Here is a 25,447-nt window from a genome sequence, read left to right on the forward strand (position 1 = left end):
TTAATTTCTATTGTCTTGGCTTTCATTGCCAATTTTAGGTCCTCATCTATTGGGTTCGTGCGTTTTGGTAGACATGGAAACTTGGTAGGATTTCTCTCTATATCCCCAGCTGTTAGAGTCTTCCTTAGTTTACCCATATTTCTTTGCATTTGGTGGCTTAGAGCATTCTGCCTTTGGGGCTGGGTCCCTACTCTAGAGTGCCACTCTAAGTGGGGACAATGATGGTGGTAGCAGAGGTTTGGACCCATCCTCTGGTCTCCTCCCCTCCAATACCTGCGAGAAGGAGGAGGGTCGCCCTCCTTCTGCAGTCCCCAAGTGCCAACTCTGGAGGCCTCCACACGGGTAGCCCACCCTCAAGTCTTCTCCTTTTACCTGCAAGAGGGTGCAGGATCACACTCCAAGCAGTAGTTTCCCAGGTGCCCACAATGGCAGCCTCCACACCAGTAGGCCACCCTCAAGTGTTTCAAAATTTAAGTTCGTGGGCTGGAGCGGTGGTGCAGAGCTTTAAGGCATCTGCCTTGCCAGTGAAAGTCTAGAATGGACCACGGTTCTATCCTCCAGCATCCCATATGGTCCCCCAAGCCAGGAGCTATTTATGAGTGTATAGCCAGGAGTAACCCCTGAGTATCATCAGGAGTGGCCCAAAACAAAACAAAACAAACAAACAAACAAAACAAAACAAAAAGAGAGACATAGTGAGAATGGATGGACCCAAAAACTAAACACAATTTTTTGTTGCCTGAACAATCATTGTGAACATAAATTTTCAAAAAGCTGGAACAGTGGCAGAGGGAAGTCATCACTAGTGATGGAAATTGCCTTAATTCCCTCTTAGTATGTACCTTAAATACAATTGTGAAAGATTTGTAATTCACATTAGTCTCAATAATATAAAAAAATAAAGGACTAAAAACATTAAAATTGCCTTAAAATGGTCAGCACAGAATACTAATGTAAAGAATATTAATAAAATAGTAATAAATGCTAATAGAGTGCTAAAATAATATAGGCTTAAATTATGAAAATATTATAAGGAGCAGAGGTAGGCATTATTTAATAAGCAATGGATATAGTCATCAAGACTTTACACCCATAAACTATATGTACCTAATATAGAATCATCAAAATTTATAGAGGAAATGTTGAAACCATGAAAATATATTGTCAACAAAACAATGGAAGTAGCAGATTTTAATAACCCTTTCTATCACTGATCAACTAAGCATAAATAAATAACATGTGGCCAGAGTGGTGGAGCAAGTGGTAGTGTGTTTGCCTTGTACACACTAACCTAAGACAATCCACAGTTTGATCCCCTGGTGTCCCATATGGTCCTCCAAGCCAGGAGCGATTTCTGAACACATAGCCAGAAGTAATCCCTGAGCATCACCGAGTGTGGCCCAAAAAGCAATAAATAAATAAATATTTAAATAAATAAATAACAGAACATTGCTTTAAAAGAAGAAATACAGTAAATGGGCTTAATAGAGGCCCTCATTTCCCCCCCAAAAGTATAGTGCACATACTTCAATGCACATAGGACAATTGGACAGAATAGACCACATACTCACAAACAAAACATGTCTTCATAAAGTCAAGAAGAAACAAGAAAATAAGAAGATAATAATATCAATTATCTTCTCAAAACACTATTATTTGAAAGTAAAAATTACTAATATAAAGAAAATCTAGAAAACTTAAATATTTGAAAGATAAGTAGTTTAGTACTGGGAAAGAACATCAGAAGAAGAAAATCAAAAAATCAATACACGGGGCCTTAGAGGTAACACAAGCTAAGGCGTTTGCTTTGTACATGCTAACCTAGGATGGACCGAGGTTCGATTCCCTGGCATTCCATATGGTCCCCAAGCCAGGAGCGATTTCTGAGCACATAGTCAGGAGTAAATCCTAAGTATCACTGGGTGTGGCCCCAAATAAAACAAACAAAAAATCAATACACATCTAGTAACACAAAAATGAAGACCAGAGAGAACCAGAGCAGTGGTGCAAGCAATAGGACATTTGCCTTGCACATGCTAACTTAGGATGGACCATGGTTTGATCTCCAAGTGTCACCAGGTGTGACCCGAAAACTAAAAAGAAAAAAAAAAAGACCAGAGTTACTATAAAATATAGAACATAGATTTTCTTTTTGTAAAAGAAAATCATAGCAATTCAATTGTTGATTAGAAAATAAGAAAAAGTCTAAATTAATGACCTATTTACCCACCTTAAATTGCAAGAAAACATCATTACAGGGACTCAATAAGGGAAATAATAAAAGTTAGAGCAGAAATAAAATAACTATACACCAAAATTATAATAGTGATAATGATAATACCAAAGCTAAATGAAACCAAGTTTTTGAAATGAATAAACAGAATTAGCACACCATCAGTTAAATTCACAAAGAAAACAACAAATACTAATAAACTATATTAGAAATGCAAAGGAAGACATTATAACAAACACCAAAGAAATTCAAAAGACTACCTGGGATTATTATGAAAAAAAGCATTCCATAGAATTGCATAACTTAGAATAGATATAATTTTGGACTGCTATTATTTCTCAAGTCTGAGTCAGGAGGAAACATAACATCTAAAGTTCTAAACCAATTACTAACAAAGAAATTGAACTGGTAATCAAAAATCTACACCAAATCAAAATTCCTGGCCAATATAGGCTATCTAGTGAGTGCTTCCAAAACTTCAGACCTCTTTCCTATTCTTTTCAGGATCTTCCAGAAAGTTGAAGAAATAATAATCATCAATGTTATTCTGATACTAAAAGCAGGCATAGATATCACCAAAAATATCACCCATAAATATAGATACAAAGAAATCAACAAAATATTAGTGAACTAAATTCACCACACATTAAATGTATAAATCATAATCAAGTGAGATTTATCTCGTGGATACCAGGATATTAATTCATGCAAGCCAATCAGTATAGTACACTATATTAATAATAGAAAGATACAATTATATGAATAGATCAATAAACATAGGAATATATTTGATAAATTTTAATACTCATGATAAAATGCACTCAGCAAAATAGGAATGTAAGAATATTTCCTAATATAGTAAAAGCTATTTGCCACATAATCTATAGCTAATATCATATTTGTAAAAAACTGAAGAAATTCATTGTATTTTTATGTACAACAATGAGGTACAAGAGAGAAAACTGAAATAATAACGATCATACTTAAAATTATTTCCAATGATATTAAATACTTGTGAATCAAATCAACAAAGGAGGTAAACAGTTTATAAAAGAAAACTAGGTCACTATTAAAATAAATAGAAGATGCTGCAGGAAATTGGGACATGTACACATGTATTCTCTTTGTGGCTTGGGAGAATTAATATTTTTAAATGACCATCATATCCAAAACACTATAAACATATATTCAATCCCAATGAAAATTTCCATGACAATTTTTAAGGACATGGAAAATGCTTCTCAAATTTATATGGAGAAATAAGACTTTCCAAATAGCCAAAGCCATCCTGGCAGGGGAAATGGGAAATTCCCCTTTCCCAAAATTTTAATTGTATTATAAAGATTCAATAATCAAGACTTTCTGAATAAAGGCAAACTATCAGACCAATAAAATATAATTGAGTTCTTAAAGATAGATACTCAGGCATATGGCCAGTTTATCTTCAACAAAAGAAATCTAAGCATTACGCAGAGCAGTAATAAGCCTTTTTAGAATATGGTATTAGGAAGCTTGTTAGTCACATGCAGAAATAAGTGAAATAATTTTACATCTTAACATAAACAAAGATTCATTCTACATTCATTAAAGATACCAATATCAAATTCAAAGCCTTTAACATCAGAAAAATATGTTAGAATTCTTCATGAGACTCTAGAGTCATCTTAAATGTTTTGATGTCATTGATTAAGCAAACTAAAGCAAAAATAAATAATAGAATCTTATCAAATTAAGAAATGTGCACACTGAAAAATAAACAATCATCAGTATATTAATATACACTAAGGACTAGAAGAAAAATATTTGTCACTATGCATTTGGCAATTAATATACAAAAGTTATAAAATTAATAAAATATTATCAAAGGGTGGACAATAACTGAAATAAACTTCCTCAAATAAGACTTATAGATGGACAGCTTTACAACAAAGATCTCTTTATATATATCATCGTGGTAGTGCAAATTAAAGCAATAGTGATATGTTTTCTCACATCAGTAATGCTGCTACATATGAAAAAAAAGAATAACTAATTGTGGGAATGGCCTGTAATTCATTTTCTGAATAAAATAAAACAAGATGAAGATGTCTAAAAATTAAGAATTGAGCTTTGATATTATCCATTAATTGTCTTATTGGCATCCCTCTCCAAGAATTTCAAAATTATATTTTGAAAATATTTTTATTTCTACAGGCAATGCAGTTCTGTATTAAATGCAGTAGAAACAACCAAAGAGCCCAAGAACAGTAGATTGAATAAAGAAAATACAATATGTACAAGCAATGAAATACTATTCAGATATAAAAAAATAGTAAATTTTGGAACTCACTAGAACTATGTAATAGACTGTCTTATGCTAAGTTAAACCAGTCAGAAGAGAGACAGATATAAAATGATTATTCTCATACATTAAATACAAAGAAACAGAACAAGTATTGGCCAATAGAAATAGACCATAGAATAATGTTGGATCTATAGAAATAGTTGGCTAAGAGTGTGGTGTCGAATGGGGTGGGTCCTTGAGAAATTGGTGGCAAAGTGCTGGTACTCTGCTGATGTGTGTGGTGTTGGTATCTTGTATGCAAAATTATTATTATTAACATTATTCTAAATTATGGTGCTGAAATATAAAGTTTTAGATAATAGATATGTTCTAGGAACTATCAGTATTCTAAATAAATCTGAGAGTAACTTAAAGAAATTGTTCTTTGGGAGTCAGAGATATAGTACAGGAATTCATGGACTCAACTGATACATGACAGACCTAATGGTTATCATAAACAAAAGTGATCCCTAAGTGCCTAAATGTAGGGGTAGGCACTGATCCAATCTAACCTAACTTCAAATAAATAAAATTCTACTTACAATGAATAAAATCTTTTATTTTTAACCCAAATCACTTATGATCCTCTCCTTCCCAGGTACATAAAAGAAAATTTTTGCATCTGCTTTTTCTGGCTCTATATTAGTTTTTGTTGTTGTTGTTGTTGTTTTTTCAGGTTTAATAAAATTAAATGAAGGTGTGGCTGATCTTGAGAAAACAATCTAATATTAAAAAAGTACAAATGAGGGGCAGGAGGAATAACAAAAAGTAGAGTCTGTATTAGGTTTTTATTTATTGGTTTATTATTTGTTAGGGGGGCTGCACCCATACACAGAGATAACTTATGTCTCTCTACTCATGGATCACTTCTGGGTTTAGGGGACAATATAGATGGGGAGATGAAACCTGGGTCAGCCTCAAGCAAAGTAATTAATTGACCTACCCACTGTACCCCATGCCACTAAAGTTCTGTAGTCATAATAAGCATGGATAATAGATCTAGTCACTACCACTCAATTCTGGTGAAAAGATAATGAAGTTTGTGCTATTAAAGAGAGCAGAGTGTCCAATTTGCACAAAACCTAAGAGAGTCCAAATTCCCTTTAGGACAGGGGTTGCAAACTCTCAGCCTGTGGGCCGTTTGTGGCCCTCCATACAACATTTTGTGGCCAGCAGCCGGCCTTCAAATATCGCTTCAATTATTCACTTATCGAATAATTGCAATAAAAATGGCAGTAGTAAGAAAAAAATTGCATTAAATAATCGCATACCCCGAGCAGTTCCATTCATGGTATGCAAACGTTTAATGCAATTTTTGCGATTTTTTCTTACTAATGCGATTTTTATTGCGAATATCCGGTAAGCAAATAATTCCGAATACTTTGCACTTAGGTCAGACATCATTTCCACTGCTCCTGCCCACTGTCTCTTGCATTATCGGAAGCCTAAGGGAGAGAAATTTATTACAGAATTAGATTTGTTATATCTTCATCATGACTTCATCAAAGCCTGCAGTGAAGAGAAAGATTGATGATGAGCACAGACAATTTCAGGAAAAGTGGGAGATGCAGTATTTCTTTGTTGAGCACAGGGGCATCCTCACATGTCTTATTTGCTCAGAGAAAGTTGCAGTGCACAAGGAATATAACTTGAAACACCATTATTCAACTAAACATGCTGAGGAATGTGCAGAATATCAAGGAAATGAGAGAGCCAAGCGGGTTGCCAGTCTTAAAGCATGTCTAATGAGGCAACAAGATTTCTTCAAGAAAGCAACCAAAGAGAACGTTGCATCAGTCGAAGCTAGTTACATGATTAGTGAGATGATTGCTAAGGCAAGGAAATCATTCACAGGAGAGTTTGTTAAAAAATGCATGTTACAGGCTACAAATAGTATCTGTCTGAAAAAGGTCAATTTAGCAAAATCAGCCTTTCTGCCAACACTGTGGCAGAGCACATTTCTGACATGTCAAGTGACATTTATCATCAACTGTGTGAGAAAGCCAAATGTTTTGATGCATACTCAGTTGCTCTTGACAAGGACACAGATATAACAGACACTGCTCAGCTCACAATTTATGTCCATGGTGTTGATTGCAATTTTGAATTGACAGAGGAGCTGCTCACAATAATTACATTGCATGGACAGACCACCGCTAATGAGATATTTTTGCATCTGTGTGATGCTATTGAGAATGCAGGTTTGCCATGGAAGAGGTTTGTTGGAATAATAACTGATGGAGTGCCATCGATAACAGGGAGGAAAAATGGACTGGTGGCACTTGTTCAAAAAAAAACTTGAAGAGAAGGGTGTAGAGAAGGCCATTGCTCTTCGTTGCATTATCCAGCAGCAGGCCCTTTGCAGTAAATGCCTACCGTGTGACAATGTGATGTCTGTTGTGAAATGCATCAACCAAATCAGATCCAGGGGCTTAAAGCACAGGAGGTTCCATGCTTTTTTAGAGAAAATGGAGTCAGAATATAAAGATGTGCTCTGTTTCACCGAGGTACATTGGCTTAGCAGGGATATGTCCTGAAAAGAGTTTTTGAGTTGAGAGAAGAAGTGAAAACCTTCATGGAGAAGGATGGGAATACTGTTTCTGAGTTGAGTGATCACCAATGGCTCATGGACTTAGCTTTTCTTTTTGACATCACACATAAGCTGAATGTACTAAACAAGATGTTACAAGGCCCAGGCAGTTTATCAGTGCTGCCTATGACAAAGTGAGAGCATTCTCCACAAAACTTGTGTTATGGAAATCTCAGATCTCTTAGACAAACCTTTGCCATTTCCCAGCAAGCAAGGAACTTGTGGATGCAGGCATACCATTCAGTGGTGAGAAATATGTCAATGCTATTTTTAAGCTAGAGAAGGAATTTATTCACAGATTTGCAGACTTCAAAAAGCACAGAGCCACTTTCCAAATTTTTTGTGGACACTTTTCCTTTGATGTGCAAGATGCCCCTCCTGGGCTTCATATGGAGCTCATTGACCTGCAATGCAACACTGATCTCAAAGCCACGTTCAGGGAGATTAGTGGAAAAGCAGAGATGCATGGGCAATTTTTGAGAGAATTGCCCCCCAGCTTCCCTGAGCTTTCCCGAATGTTCAAGCATATCATGTGCCTTTTTGGAAGCACATATTTGTGTGAAAAGTTAATCTACACATTGTACTTAAGTCAAAGTACAGGTCTAGACTTAATGATGGTCATCTCAAGCCATACTGAGAGTCTCAACTGCTTTCTTTCTAAAGCCAAATGTGATTCAGATTTGTGAGAAGAAGTGCTGTCAAGTTTTTGGCAGCAAGGAATAGGAAAAGTTGCCATGTTCAGAAGAACTGTTTATGATCTTCACTCAATGTTCTATTCATGTTCAGAAGAAATAATTAAAACTGTTAATAATGACGCTTGAGGACTTTTTTTGTGTGAAATCCCTTAGGCGGCCCTGCCTCATCCAACTTTGCCTCCTGCAGCCCCCAGGTTAACTTGAGTTTGAGTCCCCTGCTTTAGGATCATGAAAAGCTTCAGGCAACAAAGATAAGGAGGATTAGCCAGTATTTTCTAAAACAGTATTCTTAATGAAAGTAGGAAAAGAAAGATTTAATAGCATTGTATGGGGTTTCAAGTTCTTATGCCTTTACATAATTTTCATGCCCCTCACAATGAAAGTGTGGGTGGGAGAGAATTCTAAAAATTTTAGCTTCCAATGTGGCTATTTTGTGCTTCATTATTATTAAAACTTCTCACCTCAGCTTTGACAGGCTTACCTACATGACTTACAAGGAGTACACCCCAGAAGTTTTTTCTTCACAATAGAATCCTCCTTAATGACTCATGTGACTAAATGAAAAGATTCAGTGACTATCTTCAGACAGATTTCCATATGGAAGTGAAAGACAACAGCTGCAAGGCTGCATGCAGAATGTTAAGAACCTTTGTTTTAATGGATGACATGACAACCATTAGGTAAGGAACAAAGGAGGTGACTGGAGGTGAGTTTTCCACATCAGATTGTATGAGTTTTATATGCAAGGCCATCAAAGGAAGAAGAAAAAGAAGTTTTTCTATGAAGAGCTTCAGTGGTTTAAATGGAGGTGGCTTAGAACACTCAGAGTGTAATGAGAAAGATAGAAATAGTGAGAAAGATGTGAGTAATTAGGAACCAGGGGTCAAGGGGAGTCAGGTGCATTGGTTGGTATTAAAAAAGAGAAGAACCTGACACTTTGGCCCCCCACATGCATTAGTAATTGCTTGTGGCACTGTCCCTTTTTGCATAGGCACATTACAAAGAAAAAAGTTAACAGATGCAAGCAAGTTCTTATTTTATAGAGATGGGAACACAAACTTTTTTATATTGTACCCTAAACATTTGGCATAATGATTTTGCTTAGATTCCAGTTGATTGGACATTGACCATTCAACCCTGAACCAAGAATACCACCTACAGAAACAAACATGATTTTCCACACCAGGATTAGGGACATAAATTCCACAAAGTAAGGCCCCACTACTGCCCCACTACTGCCATGGCACTGACTTACTCCAAAGACTGTTCTTATATCACCATGACAACCTGCTTTTAGGGCAGGATTCTCTATAATGCTAACTGATGGTGACATGGAACCAGAAGACACTACACACCAACTGGTCATTGACATATGATCTGGACAGAAACCAGGATCTATAACTATAGACACCTAACATCAACAACTATGAGGCTGAAGAGCTGACCACTGAGAATGACTTGGTGGGGAGGATTGGACAACCGAGTATGCCTGGAGCCTTAAGTTAGTCTTATGCCAAAATGCTCCCTTTTTTAAGGCCAAAGATCTTTCCAATATCTTCCATATTTTGCTGTGCCTATGCAAACGACAATTGCCACACACACATATCTTTTTTCTTTCTATTTTTTTATTGTATCTCCCATCTCTAAAGGAAAAAAAGGAGAATACTAAACCTTAGGGTATTGTGTTAACGACTTTATTGGTGATACAACAACTTTCACAAATATAACTGCTAATAAACTCCCCTTCTTTTTCCACTTTAATTTTTAATTCTCTATTCTCTTTCTATTTCTTGATAACTTTGCTTTCTATCAGCCTGAAACAAATGTATTATGATCAGTTATGTCAACTATGTGATACATTTTTTAAATAATTTTAAAAAAAGAAAGAGCAGAACTGAATATCCAAACAATAGATAACTGAACAAGAACACTGAAATCTTGAGCCAGAAACTTTAACAGCAAAGCTTTAAGAGGTGTCTGTTAAGATGGCAGGTGGGGAAATGTGGGTATTAGACTGACTCTGTGAACATTGATGGAAGGATCTTGACACTCATCGTAGGATTAATGCTGAGACATATTTTTTGTTTTTAAGTTCAGTAAATTGTATTTTTTTTCCTTAAAGGATAAGAGTAAAAAAAAATATAGTAAATATGTGATAGTGGCAATTGCCGTTGTTTGCATAAGTTCAGAAAAATGGGGAAAATGGAAAAAGTCCTTGACCTAATTACAAAAAGGCCTCACCCCAGAAGTTTATTGGCATAAGACCGACTCTGGGTTCCAGGCATACCATTCTGTCCAACCGGAGTCATTCTCTGTGGTGCCGGTGAAACTTTTTCGCACTTTAGCTATTGTTGGTATCAGATTCTTATATTTAAAGATTCTGGATTCTGTGCATTTTTTCATCAATGTCAGGCTGATTTGGAGCATCCTCTAGGTTCAGCATACCATTAAATGCGGAGTGATATGCCCTGCAAGCAGGTTGTTGCTGAGTCGTCTGGGTGTTGAGAGCACTCTGGAGTAAGTCAATGCCAAACAGTGGTAGGTCTTCCCTGGTAGAAGCTTAGATCCTGGTAATGTTATAGACAATTATGGTTGTTTCCATAGATGGTATCCATTGTTCAGGTATGTGTGGGTGATGCCCATTCTTCTGAGGCTTAAACCAAATCATTATGCCAATGTTAATGTGTGTTCCCTTCCCTTTTAGATAAGAACTTGTTTGCATATGTATTATTTTCCCATTTTAATGTGCCTATGCAAAAGAGAAGCAATGCCAAAAGATATTGTTGGTGCATCTGGGGGCTGAAGAATAAAGTTCAACATTCCCAGTAAGTTGGTTCAAACATGAAATCTATACAGAGATACTCTTCTACCAGTATTGCTTATAAAACAGATCTCAAAGGGGGAAAATCAAACAATCAAATAACAAAACCAGTGGGCAAAATTGTCACTATATGACGATGTTCGAAAAGACTGGTATGCCTGGAACCCTTTTATGCTTTAGAAATAGTCAAGAGGGAGGATGTTGTTTATGAGACCCCACTTTGAATGCTGAGACATTTTATGTCTAACACTTAACTATGAATAACTTTGTAAATCAAGATGCTTTAAATAAAAAAAATAAAAATTGAAAGAAAATACAAAAGGAAGAAATCAATGGGTCAAATGACAAGCACAGGCAAGTACAAATAGTGACAGTGAATTCAATGCATTTAGATGATAGAGTTCTGTGAGATCAGATTATAACTGGAAATAAGAAGGAGTGATGAGAAACTGGGGGGATCATGGAACTGCTTACAAAAAAGAATTATGATGAAAAGGGCATACTGGGAAGAATGTGGATGGCATTGTAATTTGAAAAATTTAAGTAATAAATATCATTTGATACTAAGATTTGTATATAAGAAATCTTTCCTTAAACTTGTTTAGCATTCAGCTTATTCTCTTGAGGAGTCATTTTGTATTTTCTTTGGGAATGTTAGTTAGGACACCTTGACATTATTAAATCCACTAAAAATTGTAAGTGCATAGTGGAACAGTTAATGTAAATTCCCAGTTCTGTTAATATTGGCAAGCTGTTTTACAATCTTGTTGACTTTTAGGATTAATAATTAACTGCTCCTTTTGGGGGTTGCTAATGAATTATTGAATGGTGCACTTACAAAGGTCAGAAACAGGCTTTTCTAGGCACAGCAGACATTATGTATTTCATTGATTGAACAGAACAGAATTATTTAGGCACTCACTAGTGCTAGCAAAGAATGGCAACTTTAAAATAAAAAATATATAATAATTCAGGTTACTAAATACCAGGAGAAATAAATTTATATTTTCAGTAATTTCTCAACTTAAGACACAAATCACAGAGAGGAAAGAAAATTATGCTAACAATGAGGAACATATTAAGATGTGTAGCAGTGGTTGGGGATATGGATCAAGTGGTCAAACACTTGTTAGTATGTATGAATCCCTGAGTTTCATTTCTAGCACTATATGTACCTGCCTCTAACTTCTACCTAGAATAACCCTGAACTAATAATAGTTCTACAATAACTAATAATAAATTCCCAACAACTATTAATAAATAAAATAATTAAATGAATATAATAGTAGTAATGCACTTTATTTCTGCATTCATAGGTGTGTGTTGCTGGAGTGTACTAAATTTAGTAAAAAATAAAAAAGTCACTCTACACATAAAATAAAGCGGTTTGGAGTTCATCAAAACAGGAAAGATTTTCTCCTAGCAAGAAAAAAAACACATTTTACCAAGATCTGCTACATGTCACTGTAAAGTTAAGATTAAATGTACAGCAGATTTCAAGCTAATCACTTTTTCCTGAGAGCTCATTTTGCACAAGATTTTATTTTAAAAAATGGTCTCAATTTCTTGTTTTTCTTTATTAAAAAGTCTAAATTGCATATGCCTTTCACTTTATCTTAAATTTTTCTAAATAAAGTAAAATTTGCAACATTTTGCAATGTCGATGTTGCTTCCAGCTGCAGAAAAACTTATCTTTTGTGCTCTAAGTAACAGAATATTTACATCTGTAGGAACAGTAGCTCCATGTGGAGTCTGGTACCCAAGAGGTCGTTGTTTCTATACATGATTGGATGATTCAAAGACAGTATTGTCAAGTATGTAATGATTGCCTTTTCATGTGAGGCCCAACATTTCAACAAAGCCTTTATTATTCATACCAATCTGCTTTAGTTCATCTTTCATAGACACTCCAGATTAAATTTTCTTCATTATCATTACAGAACTAGATGAATAAGTGGCACATCTGTTCATGAAGTGGTTTATTATCTGTTCTGATGAAGTTTAGGATGAATTGAAAAAAAAAAAAAAACTAAGCAGAAGATAAGTATACCAAGTTTAAACCTACTGTGAAATTTAGGCCCAGCTATGCTGTTTCTGCAATACAATTGGTCTTTTCCTTCCACTAAATGAAGAATTATTACCTAATGAGTTCATACAAATTTTATGGGGAAATGCAAATCAAATAGGAATCAACCTGATATAAATTCACAGAAACCTAGCATATGATAGGGGTCTAATGAAGACCCCTATTCAATTCAATTCAATTCAATTCAATTTTCAACCCATCCTTCCAAAGAAAACGTGAATATCTGTAAATATTTTACCAACAACACTATATTAAATATTTCTCATGCAAAACAAGAGTGCATAAATAAGTCAGTTGATTATGAAGACATCCACACATACAGCTGTGCCATTCATGTGGGATTTATAATCAGGATTTCTATTTGTCCTGTAGCATTCATTTCATTCATTCAAGTTCACATAGTCTGAAGAGCCTATGGCCCAATCAGGCTCCAATGTAATGGGACTGAAACTCCAATTTTTTATTGTTAAGCCACAGTGTAGCTAATAATAGAGTTATATGTGATTCTTTTTATGAGTATAATAATGAAAGCAAAACATTGTAATACAAAACTAATAACTAGTTTAGATGCAAGCATGGGGGTGAACCTATGGGTTTTAATAATTCTTTTCATACATGGCTACTATGCTCAAATCCATGCTCCAAATGTGGCTACCTGAATGAAGATGTGTTGTTTATAGAAAACAAAAAACTAAACATCAGAATCCAAAGATTTAGTACAAAATAAATATTATAATAGGCCACTATAGTTTTGAATTGATTCAATGTGAAAAAGATTTTATATATAAAGTGAATATATGATTAAACTAATTTCAACTCTTTATTTTTAAGGTGGAAAGCATACATTTTTAAAAACTACATGCATGGCTAACATATTTCTATAATATAAAGACATGCAAGATATTAATTTTAGTTTGTTTTCACGTATGACTAATTACATCATTTTCTTCAATAACATTCTGTCTTAAAAGATTAAGGAGAAAAAATTGTCAATAACACCTGGTGGTCTGGCATTGTATTTATTATACATTGTTTTTCTTAACAGATTTTAAGATATTGGATAAAACATGTTAGTAATATTAAGTGAGGACTTATTTTCTAAGTTAATATAAATACGCAGATAGTGTGCAATTATATGCATTTAGGTATATAGTGCTATATATATCAACAACAATATTTATACCTGTGGAGATACACAGGTATACATAGTGACAGTAATTTAGGGCTATTTTCATCACCAGTATTGACCTCCATCCACCATAGTTCCCAGCATGCATCCCTTACTTCCATCCTTAGCCCCAATGACTGCTAGTATAACAGGTCCATTTTGTGTATAGCTTGATATAGTTTGGGTCTTTTGATTCTATTATCATGAACTTTGATTTGGGTGTTTAGATCTGACCATTTTTTATCTTCATTCTGTGTTATTGAGACCACTTGGCTTCTGGATCCCATCCACTTTTTTCTTTTCTTTTTTCAATTTGTAGGAGGACATAGAAATAAGAGGTAGAAAAAGATGATTCATGTTTTATGGTTCTGTAATAAAGGCAGGAGCCCCTATCTAGAAGCCATAAATAAAATTAAAAGGAAAAATGAAAAAGGGGCAGATGTGGCTTTTTTTTATATAGAGGTGCAGTAAACCTTGGGGAAATTAGAGAGGAAATTCCCTTGGCCTAAGACATATAGGGAGCTTCTACCCTTAAAGCATACTGTCATAAGACTGACTCCAGGCTTCGGACATGCTAGTTGTTGAACCTTAAGATCTTTCTTTATGTTTCCAGGAAAAGGTCTGCTCAGTCATGGTTGTCAAAGTCAGTCTTCTGTAATTAGAGATATTGGGAAAAAAGATATTTTTAACTATAAAAAAATAAAACTATCAAATTGCTGCAAAAGTATTCGTTTAGAAAACAAAAATTCCTAAACAAAGATTCTAGACTGCTAAATTTAGAGATTTTGACTCTATTTACTTTCAGGTTTTCTAGCTCATTTAACACCTAAGCATAAGGACAATTGAAAAAAAATCCAAAGAAAAAAGAGTCAATTTCTTTCACATATACTTATATTACAAGCAAGAAAGAATATTTATAAACGGCCTATATTTTTTATGTTAAGGTTAGCATTCCAACTCAGTTAGAAACCCAGTTCTTAACAAATCCTTACAGTCAAAAAAAAATGCCATATTTTTAGTGTCTTCAATGGTTTCATGAATCAATTGCAAGCCAACTAGGAACTTAAAGCTAATTCCAATGTGTATCATTTTTTACCCAATGAGACAGAAACAGGGAAACGGGAAAATATCTGTACCAGTAATAGTAGATGTGACCTTACAAATCTTTGTTATATGTGTCATATGTTAATTCCTGAAAAATACATAGTAACACAAAATGCTTAAATCAAAATATGTATATATAAAATATGTACATAAAAATATTTAAACACCCAGTGTCCTATGACTTAGTAATTCATTATTCCATTTATTCCAGACATTATTTTATCATACATACAAGCTTACATTGTACAAACTAAACATCTCAACACTCACCTTTTGTCCTTTTATAAAAACAATATATTATAAACACTTATTTAAATTACTTAACATGCTTTTTTACTGTTCCATTAACATTCCATTCTGTTCATGATTCAAAACCTTCCAATCCATGTACCAGTAATAGACTTCAGATATGCCTCCAAATATTTTACTACTTGATACTGGGGTCATCAAAAAAAATGTTAAGGGCTGATCAGGATACAACTGTATCCTAAAGACATGTACCTAACAAGCATGTGAAATGTATGTGAATGTTCCTTTGTAGGTAGAACATTTACTTACAAAAAAAGTAGGTCTGGTTTCTACATAAATCTGCCTTATGAAAGTAATGTTTCCAGTATACTTACATATATAATTTAAAGAAAATGCATCATATATTTGACGTAGTTGATTATAATGTGTTGGCTTCCAGATAAGTAAAAGTAAGTCATTAAAAAATATAAAGGAAGACAAAAAAGTTAAAAAGAAAGAGAAAAGCATGTAGCAAGCACATTTGTGAAAATTGTTGTATCTCCAGTGAAGTCATTAATAAAATGTCAGAATTTTAGTAATCTCTTGTTTTAGCTGTCTGTTCTGCTAAATTGGTGTGTTCGTATAGGGATGACAGCATCAAACAAATGAAGTTGTCCAGAGATTTAATGCACTATCACTGACACAACAAATTTGAGCAAAGTATACTCACACTTGCTCCAAAAAGCTATATTTCTATCTTTATATCAGCCCTAAAACACTGGCATACCTGGAGTTTGGTCCAATTGGTGTCCCTGAAGGGAACTGTAGAGGGTCAGTGATGAGGCAGGGAACAGGGGAGAGTGCCCACACTGGCTCTCAAAAGCACTGAACCTAAAGTTTGGTTAGATTGATGTCCCTGAAAGGAATCTTAGAGGGTCAGAGATGAAGCAGGGCCATTGGAAAAATGAAGACTGTGAGTGATAGAAGATGTAGGCATGGCTATTACTGTGTGAGGGTTAGCCTGACCCCTCCTCCCTAAATGACCAGCTTTCTTCTTTATGGGTCCATGTACCATGATCTTTCCTGGCTCAATTTACATCTAGTTCAAGAAAAGTGTGAGTCTATAGAGAGGACAGTTTATGGCTTTTTTTTTTTACTAAAGTACTCCTTTTTTATTTCATTAGTTGTTAACAAGAAATATAGAATTATTTTGAACTTGCTAAGGTGGATAATAGGAAGCTGTGTAATGGGGACTGTGGTAGAAGGAAATCCACAGTAGTGGTGGGATTGGTGTTAGAATATTAAATTCCAGAAACAACTGTATAGTAAACAACTTTGTAAATTACAGTGTTTAAATAAAATGATAAAAAAGAATTAGTATTAAATTTGAGACAAACCACTTTTTCACATATAATATTTATTATAATCATCGTGGCTTACATATCATTGACAATAATATTTTAGGTACATATTAACATAAAAACAGGGGAGTTCCCATCACCAAATTGTCCTCCCTCCACCTTTGTTTCCATTCTACTTTCCATATCCTCCTCCCTCACCCCCGGGGCTGCTAGAATAAATGGTCCTCTCTGTGCCTAGCTTACTACTTAGAGGTCCTACACCTGTTTGGTTTTGGTACCTCCCTTATTTCCTGCTCTAATTGGGAGGCGGGACTAGATAGTTCAAGTTATGTGGTTTTGTTTGAAGAAGAGAAAGGTACTAAACTGTAGGAAATATCAAATACGCCGAAAATGTGCGGAATCCTTCTGGAGGCTATCATCCTAGGTTTGAGAGACAAAGGGGGAAAGGAAGGTGAAACACCACAACAGTACAAAAAGAAGTGTCAAGTAAAATATCCAGTGAACATTCCAACAATAAATATAAGCACCACATAAAGGCCATGGTCTTGAGATAAAAAACATGGCAGAGCACATAAAGGAAGAAAAGAAAAGAAGAAAAAATTATAAATGGAGACAACTTCAATAATCACACCAAAACAAAAAAATCAACAAAAACCAGACAAATAACTAAAAAAAATTGTTCTTTTTTTTTCTTTTTTCTTCCCTCCTGCACAGGCACAATAAATATTGGGGTCATTCAAAAAGAAATTCCCTTGGCCTAAGAGAAACAGGGTTTCTCCGCCCTTGAAGTGTATTGTCATGGATTTAATTATAGACTCCTGTCAGGTTCATTTACTCTCCTCTTGGTGCTTTTGTGGTGTATGGAAGACTTCTGCTCATCCTGGGTGACAAAATCAGACCTTTGTATCTAGAGATAGCAGTGTCTGCACAGGACAGGGATTGGAACTTATGATGAAGTCTTTCTTTGTGGTTCTAGAAGTTCTGTTCCCTCAGTGTCATTTTAATACTTCTTCTCTGGTTGATGGTCTTGGTCTTTGCACTGATACTAGGGTGGGGCCTGTGATAGTGTCTTTCGTTATGTTTCCAGAAGACCCATTCTGTTGCAAATTGTCTCAGACAGACCTCTGTAACTAGAGGTCATGGTTGTTGTGCAGGTCGTAGCTCAATCCCTAGACTAGGCCTTTTTTTATTGGTCCCAGGATACATAGAGTCAGGTCATGGTTCTATCAGCCAGTCATCTGTAAATCGCGATCTTGGCATTTGGACAGACAAAAGGGTGAGAAGTTTTCTGATTTTGTCTTATCGTTCCCTGGTGAGGTAGGATAACCTGCTCTTAGGTCAAGTTGTTCCCAGTTTCCTCGTTGTCAGGTTACCATATTAGAGCTGGCACTTGTTGGTGTCTGAGCAGTATTAAGGATGTCCCAAATGGGATTTGTTTCTTGTGGATGCTGTGAAGAACTGTGTCATTTCTATGTCTGTGATCCAGAGTTCAAGGCTGGATGGTTGGTGTCTAATCACCTGGGGTCTAAGTTGGGTCCACATGACATATTTTCAAGGTGGGAGATACCCCTGTATTGTAAACAAGTATGAGTTCTTATCCCTAGTAGATAAGGGCTAGTTTTTATACTTAAGATTTCCCCCCCTTTTTTTAGTGTGCCTTTGCAGGGAGAAATGGTGCTACATTATAATACCAATGCATTTGAGGGTGGAAAGAGAAGGAAACAAAGATAGGTCACACACCCAAAGAAAGATAAAAATAGAAATAAAAATATATGTGTTCATGTATACATATAAAAAGAAAAAAGATTTTAAAAAAATGAAGTAAAAAAGTAATTAAAGGAACAAAGTGATGCAAGAGACTACCTTACATTAGGGAAAAAGGAGGCAAAGAGGTAGTGTAATACAAGTCTTATACCTATGATGGAAGTATAGGTTTCCCCATTGTCTTTTGAGGTTTTCATGTGGTGTGCGGGTTCCCAGGTGCCTTTTCATCACACAAACTGACCCTCTTGAGAATGGCAAAAGATTTGCAGCAGGGAGGTCTTGGGAGGAGTTCTTGCATTGGGGATACTTTTAGCACTAAGTCCGGTTTCAAGTAACAGTCCAAGTTAGGAAGGGTTGGTAGAGAGGACTGTGCAGCATGAGTCAGCAGGGGAGTTGGTTGCCTTTTCTTGCAGGGGACGAGGTGTGGGTTTGACTGGTTGTCCTTTTGCTTGGGTGCTGGGTACTGGTTCGTTAGGGTGGGAGGTCAGTCTTGATGCCTAATGGATTAAGAACTGAAGGTGAAGAGTTTTAATGAGGTGGGAAATCTGGATGGGATTGAGGGCTGAAGGGATAGTCAGATTTCCAAAATGGTGAAAGGGGAAAGTATATGGAAGGGGCAGGAGAGAAGAAAAGAGAAAATAAATTAAAAATAAAAAAAGAGAAAAAAAAAAGGAAGTAGTGAGAAGAAAGGAGAAAAGAGCAAGGGAATGCTAGTTTGCTTGAATGTGTTCAATGAGTAGGGCCTGTAGTATAAGTCTGTAGGTTATAGTTGCTGCTTTGGTGGACTGGCTGGTCCTAAAAGAATGTATAACCTATAGATAAAAGGTATATTAAAGAGTTTTCTCGGGGCATTCTCGTAGTGCAGGGTGGGGATGGTATCTCGTGTGTCTGAGCCCCGAGATGCCATCTTATTTTGTCCACACTTTGTATCCAAGAACACCTGTGGACAGAAAAGCTGAGAGATTATTTTAAATATAGTAAGATAAAGGAATTAAAACATTTTGCTATGAAATGCTTTCATTGAAGTCAGTAATTTCCCATGATATTCTTTACCTGTGATCCTGTATAAGAACCCTAAGGGATTATTGTTGGCCTTTGCATTAGAAGGCTGATTACATATCTGTTCTCTCTATGCTGCTGTTTCTGTTGTTACTGGTTTCTTTGTGGTATAATGTGTAGTCAAGAGTTTGAGTTGTTCCTTTTCCATGTGTTTTGGGCACTGCTCTCCAGTATATGTTGACTGTGACAGTGTTTGGAGTTTCTACCCTGTTAAACCCTGTTAGTTGATTGTTGAGTATTAGTTGCATATAAGGAGTATGTTCTAGGTGCTTCAGAATAGTGCTATCATTCTGATTTTATCTTTTGTCTTCTGATTTACTTTGTTTAACATATGTTCTAGTTCCATCCTGGTGATTGTATCTGTGATTGTATCTGTGACTGTGATTGTATCTGTGATTGTATCATTTCTGACTGCCATGTAGTATTCCATTGTGTATAGATACCACATCTTAATGATCCATTCATCTGTTGTTGGACATCGAGGTTGGTTCGAAGATTTGGCTATTATACTGAGTGCTGAGATAAATAATGGGGTGCACACATACTTTGGAATGAATGTCCTTCCAACTTGGGGGTAGATACCTAGAAGAGCAATTGCTGGCTCAAATGGCAGCTCAATTCTGAGTTCTTTGAGCACTCTCCAGACTTTTCTCCATAGGTGTTGAACTAGGGGGCATTCCCACCAGCAGTGGATGAGAGTGCCTTTCGTACTGCATCCCCATCAACAGAGATTGTTCCCATTATTTTTGATGTGAGCCATCCTCACTGGTGTAAGTTGTTTCCTCATTGTTGTCTTGATTTGGATTTCCCTAATGATGAGTGAAGGTGAGCATGTTTTCATGTGTTTGTTGGCCATCTTTTGGTCTTCGTCAGAGAAGTGTCTATTCATTTTATCTTCCCATTTTTCTATGGCTATATTTGGTTTTGGGGGGCTTTCTGAGTGCTTTGTATATTCTGAATATCAGCCCATTATCTGACACGTTGAGTGCAAAAATTTTTTCCCATTCAGTTAACTGTGTTCTTGTGTTAAGTAGCATTTCTTTTGCCATGCAGAAGCTTTTTAGTTTGGTGTAGTCCCATATGTTTATATATGATACTAAAGTTCTTGCCATTGGCATTCTATCATCAAAGACTTTTTTGATATAAAGGTCTTCTTGTGTTCTGCCTATTTTTTTCAATCAACTTTATAGAATTGGGTCTGATTTCAAGGTCTTTAATCCATTTTGAATTGACTTTTGCATATGTGTGAGGTATTGGTCAATTTTCAATTTCTTACAAATGGTTTTCCAGTTGTACCAGCACCATTTGTTGAAAAGACTTCCTTTGTCCCATTTCAAGTTCTTGGCTCTTTTGTCAAATATTAGTTTACTGTATATCTGGGGGCTTATGTCTGGAAATTATGTTCTAACCCACTGGTCTGCTGCTCTGTCCTTGTACAAGTACCATGCTGTTTTGATCACTGTGGCTTTATAGTATAGCTTCAGGTTAGGTAAAGAGATGACCCCCAACTTTCTGTTTTTTAGTATGTGTTTGGCTATCCTGGGTTTTTTTGGTTCCAGATGAATTTTATGATTGATTGTTCTAAATCTTTAAAGAATGATATCTGAATTTGGATGGGGATTGTGTTAAATCTATATAGGACTTTGGGTAGCATAGTCATTTTGACTATGTTGATTCTACCTATCCATGAGCATGGGATGTTCCTCCATTTCCCTAGATCCTCTTCACTTTCTTTCTGAAGTGTTTTGAAGTTTGCCTGGTATAATTCCTTCAGTTCACTTGTAAGTTTGATACCTAGGTACTTGATGTTTTTTTATTCTATTTTAAATGGAGTTGTATTCTTAATCTCTCTCTCTTCTACTTCATTATTTGTATAGAGAAATGCAACTGTCTTTTGTGTATTGACTTTGTAACCAGCCACTTTGCTGTATTGGTTTATTGCTTCTAGGAGTTTTACTGTGGACTCTTTAGGGGTTTCCATGTATATCATCATGTCATCTGCAAAAAGAGATAGTTTGAATCCTCTTTCCCGATTGAATTTTTTTGATTCCCTTCTCTTGTCTTATTGCTGTTGATAGGACTGCTAAGACTATGTTGAATAAGAGTGGAGAGAATGAACATCATTGCCTTGTTCCTGACTTTAATGGAAATGCTTTTAGTTTTTTACCATTAAGGATAATGTTGGCTGTGGGCTTTTCATAGATAGCTGTAACTATCTTGAGAAAGGTTCCTTTCAGATCTATTTTACTTAGTGTTTTCAACATGAATGGGTGTTGGATTTTGTCAAATGCCTTCTCTGCATTGATTGATATAATCATGTGGTTTTTGTCTTTTTTATTATTGATGTGGTGTATAATGTTGATTGATTTGCATATGTTGAACCATCCTTGCATCCCTGGGATGAAACCCACTTGGTCATGGTGTATAATCTTTATGACATAGTGCTGGATTCGGTTCGTTAAGATTTTGTTGAGTATTTTTGCTTCTGTGTTCATTAGTAAGATTGGTCTGTAGTTTTCTTTCTTGGTGGTATCTTTGCACTCTTTGGGAATCAGAGTGATATTAGCTTCATAAAAGAAATTGGGGAGCATTCCTGTCTTTTCAATGGAAAAGCCTGTGGACTAGTGGAAGTAATTCTTCTTGGAATGTTTGATAGAATTCACCTGCAAAACCACCTGTGCCTGGCGATTTGTTCTTGGTGAGTTTCTTAATTTTTGTTTCAATTTCCGTCGTGGTTATTGGCCTTTTTAGGCTTTCCAAATCCTCCTTTTCTAGTCTTGGAAGCTGGTATTTTTCCAAGAATCTGTCACTTTCTTCTGGGTTCTCTAGCCTAACTGAGTATAGTGTTCATAATATATCCTCATGATGTGTTGGATTTCTTGGGGTTCTATGTAATCTCTCCCCTTTCATTTGTGATCCTGTTTATTTGGGTGTTTTTCCTTTTTTGGTGAGTCTGGTCAGTGGTTTGTCTATCTTGTTTATTCTTTCAAAAAACCAACTCCTGTTCTCATTGATTTTCGTATTGTTTTCTTAGCTTCTACGTTGTTTATTTCTGCTCTGGTTTTTATTATTTCATGTCTTCTGGTTGTGTTTGGATTTATTTGTTGCTGTTGTTCCAGATCCTTAAGATGGTTCTTTAAGCTTCTAATTTTGTTGTTTTCCTTTTTCCTGACATAGGATTTTATTGCTAAGTTTTCCCCGATTACTGCTTTTGCTGTGTTCCACAAGTTTTGACAAGTTGTTTCTTCATTGTTGTTTGTCTCAAGGAATCTTTTTATTGCTTCCTTGAGTACCTCTTTGATCCAGCTGTTTTTGAGCAGCATCTTCTTAAATCTCCAGGTGTTGGATTTTCTCCATTGCTTTTTTTACAGTCAAGTTTGACCTCTGACCGGGTGCTTGTAATGATCCTTACCTTCATGATTTTATGCAGGTTAGATTTGTATCCTAAGGCATGGTCTATTCTGGAGAAATTCCATGTGGACTTGAGAAGAATGTATACTATGCTTTCTGGGGGTGCAGGGCCCTATATAGGTCTATTATCCCTAGTTCTTCTAATTTTTCATTTAGGGCTCTTATTTCTTTGTTATTTTTCTGTCTGGTGAATCTGGTGAAAGTGGAGTATTAAGATCTCCTACTACCATCACATTTCTTTTCATGTGTTTCTCCAGTTTTGCAAGCAGTTGTCGTACATATTTTGCTGGCTCTGCATTAGGTGTGTAGATATTAACCAGTATTAGCACTTCTTGGTTTAGTGTTCCCCTGATCAGTAAGTAGTGACCCCCTTTGTCTCTGATCACTTTCTTGATGTTGAATGCAATTTGGTCTGAGATAAGAATGGCCGTCCCTGCTTTTTTTTTTTATTTCTATTGGCCTGGATAATTGATTTCCATCCTTTTTTTCTAAGCCTGTGTCTATCTTGTACTTGTAGGTGTGTTTCTTGTAGGCAGCAAAAAACTGGTTTATGTTTTCTAATCCAGTTCTCTATTATGTGTCTTTTGATGAGAGATTTTAGTCCATTAACATTTAAGGAGATTATTGACAGAGAGGGCTGTTGTGCGGTTGTGTTGTTTAGGGTGGTTATTGTTACAGTCAGGGATTTGGATTGTGTAATTCGTCTTTGAGTAGGTCATTTAGGGTTGGTTTTGTTTGTGCAAATAATGTGAGTTCATTTTTGTTTGAGAATGATTTTAGTCTTCCCTCCCATATGAATGAGAGTTTTGCTGGATGGTGGACTCTGGGTTGAAAATTTCTTTCATTCGGTCATTTAAATATGTCATTCCATTGTCTTCTTGCTTGAAGTATTTCATATGGGAGATCTGGTTTGATTTCAATGTTCCTTCCTTTTTATGTGAGGTTTTCTTTTCCTCCCTTATTGTTTTAAGTATATTGCCCTTCTCTTTGTTCCTTGCCATTTGAATTACTATGTGTCTTGGAGTTGGTTTGTTGGGGTCTATTTCTTTGGGGACTCTTTATCTCCTGGATTTGCTCAGAAGCATCTTTCCAGAGGGTGGGGAAATTTTCTGCTATTATTTCCCTGACTAGTTGTTCTTCCCCTTTCCCTGTTTGCTCCCTCTCTGGTATACCTATAATTCTTAGATTGTTTCTTTTATCTTTGTTAATTAAATACTGGACTTTTACTTCCAGTGCTTTTCCTTCTATTTCTTTGTTGCCTTCTTTGTTGTCTTTTGTTTGCAGTTTATCTTTGAATTGTTCTATGTGAGTCCCGAGCTGTGCTATTCTGCTCTTCTGGCTGTCTATGGTTTTATGTATTTCTTTTAACTCTGTTTGTATGGAGTCTTTCATATTTTGTAGCAATTCTTGTTTAAGTTGGTTCATTTGCTCATTTATTGATTTCTTGTAATCTCTGGCCAGTGTGTCTTTCATTTCTTCAAGCATGGCTTGGAATTCTATTCTCATGGCTGCTTTTAGGTCTTCATCTCTTGGATCTGTGCGTTTTGGTGCACTTAGAAACTTGTTCTGATTTCTCTCCATCTTTCCTGTCGTTAATGTTTTCCTTGGTTTACCCATCTTTCTTTGCATTTATTGGCTTGGCTTGGAGTGCAGGTTTCAGCCCACTTTTGCCTCCTGTGGTGTGGCGCTGGGTCCCTTCTCAGGGTGTGGCTCTATGTGAGTATGTTGGGTGATTCGCTGAGTTTTGGTATTTCCCTTATCCTCCAGACAAGCCTGGTCAATCGCCACCCACTTCCTGCCAGACAATGCAGGTTCACTCCTGACCAAAATGGTAGAGGGCATTGTTGAGCCTAGATCACTAGCCCTCCCCACCTGGAAGCCAGCCTGAGCTTCCTTCTTGCCCCTCTAGTCACTGGTCATCCTGACTCTCTGTCTCCCTGGGATGTGTATAATAGATTGATGTGTTGGTGATCCCCACAATTGCGTCCACTGGACTTTCTCCTAACCTCATGCACCTAGGGTCCTTTGGTCTGCCCGTGCTATGTCAAAGAGTGGGCTCCTTTGTGTGGGCTCTCACGGTTGCCTTGATTAGGCCTCTTCTACCCGTTCCAGTGGGTGACCTCCAGCACTCACTCTGGCCTGTCCTGGGAACTCACAGCTCCCTTGAATGGGCGCCTTCCACCTGCTCTGGTCTGCGACATACACACACTCACTCTGGCCTTTCCCGGGAACTCAGGTTCCCTTAAATGGGCCACAAACCACTTTAATACGCCCATGTAAAAACACTTTTGGTTTTTTTTAAAAATAATTTTTATTGTGACCAAAGTGAATTACAAATCTTTCACAGTAATATTTAAGGTTTATAGAGATATTGATTTAGGGGCATTCCCATCATCAGTGTTATCCTTCTTCCCCCCTCCCTGTTCCCAGCATGCATCCCATGGCGCTCTCCTTTGCCCCCAGACTGATAGCATAACTAATCCCCTCTGTGTATAACTTGTTGTAGATTTGGTATTTATTCTGTTGCCAATGACTTTGGATTTGGTGTTTTAGTCTAATGATTTTTTTTTATTTCTACTCAATGTTCATACGACTATTTGGTCT

The 25,447-nt window shown here is 36.1% G+C and overlaps 1 pseudogene; it reads left to right on the forward strand.

Annotated features, from left to right (window-relative positions):
• Positions 1–218: 218 nt before the first annotated feature.
• LOC126028314 (E3 ubiquitin-protein ligase RNF146-B-like) overlaps positions 219–25,447 on the forward strand; it is a 66,715-nt pseudogene continuing 41,486 nt past the window's right edge.

The sequence above is a fragment of the Suncus etruscus genome, chromosome 14 (genome assembly GCF_024139225.1).
Source record: "Suncus etruscus isolate mSunEtr1 chromosome 14, mSunEtr1.pri.cur, whole genome shotgun sequence".
Lineage (NCBI taxonomy): Eukaryota > Metazoa > Chordata > Mammalia > Eulipotyphla > Soricidae > Suncus > Suncus etruscus.